The sequence below is a fragment of the Apium graveolens genome, chromosome 4 (assembly GCF_009905375.1).
Source record: "Apium graveolens cultivar Ventura chromosome 4, ASM990537v1, whole genome shotgun sequence".
NCBI lineage: Eukaryota > Viridiplantae > Streptophyta > Magnoliopsida > Apiales > Apiaceae > Apium > Apium graveolens.
Window position 1 is genome coordinate 221,818,731 of NC_133650.1, and position 1,257 is coordinate 221,819,987.

Genomic DNA, 1,257 nt, shown 5'->3' on the forward strand with positions numbered 1-1,257 from the left:
ACAATCAGAAACGCTCTTACTCAATTTGCGCAGCAATCGGGAGAATCTCTATGTGAAGCTTGGGAATTCTACAAGGAGATGCTTAGGAAGTCTCTTCATCATGGAATGCCTGATTGGATGATCATCAATTGTTTCAATAACGGGTTGGGAGCACAGTCAAGACCCATGCTCAATGCAGCATCAGGTGGAGCATTATGGGCAAAAAGCTATGAGGAAGCTTATGATATAATTGAATTGATGGCAGCTAATGAATATCAGTATCCAACCCAGAGATTGCCACAGGGAAAGGTAGAAGGAGTTCTTGAAGTGGATACAGCTACGGCTATCACTACTCAACTAAGGGCGTTGTCTATGATAATCGATTCTCTGGCTAACTATGGTGTTAATTTGATAACCAGAGTTTGTGAGTTATGTGAAGGTTCGTATGCGATGGAGCAATGCGCTATATCCAGTAAATCAGCTCAGTTTGTAAGCAAATTTCAGAGATTGCAACAACCAGTTCCAGGCACTTATCATCCTAACAACTGGAATCATCCTAACTTCAGCCGGAGCAATAATCAGAATATGATGCAACGGCCGTTCCAGCAGTTTGGAAATAAGCAATTCAATCCTCCTGGTTTTCAGCAAAAATTTGAACCAAGACAACAAATCCAACTTCAACATCAAACTCATGGAGTTGAAGGTCTATCTTCGAATGAAAAATTTGAATTGGAGGAGTTGCGACTTATGTGCAAAAACCAGGCTCTTATATGCCTAATCCAGGCTATTTCTATCAAGACATTGGAGAACCAAAAAGGGAGAATTGCTAATGCCTTATTGAATCGACCACCAGGAACACTTCCTAGTGATACAAAATCCAATCCATGCAAGAGAAAAGTTGAAGAACGGGTTAACGCCATCACCTTGAGGTCTGGAAAGGTCGCAAGTCCCCAAATCCAGCAAGACGAAGAGCCTGAAAAATCTCAAGTTTCAAAAAATGCAGTTGTGGATAAAAAAGTGGTGCAAAAGGATGTCGAGGTGGAATCAAGCAAGAAAACTGTAGAACACACTCCTCCTGAGGGTAATACAGGGGAGAAATAGGTTTATCCTCCACCTCCTTTTCCTAAGAGGCTGCAGAAGTTGGATAAACAATTTGTTAAGTTTCTGGAGGTGTTCAAAAAACTTCATATCAACATAGCTTTTACTGAAGCTCTTGAACAGATGCCTAGCTATGCGAGGTTTATGAAAGGTATTCTCTCTCGAAAACTAAAGCTCGAT

General features: G+C 41.1%; 1 non-coding gene across 1 annotated transcript; it reads right to left on the reverse strand.

Annotated features, from left to right (window-relative positions):
• Positions 1–107, reverse strand: LOC141722427 (small nucleolar RNA R71). Its single transcript, XR_012575446.1, has one exon. It is a non-coding gene; the product is annotated as a small nucleolar RNA R71 (small nucleolar RNA).
• Positions 108–1,257: the final 1,150 nt, after the last annotated feature.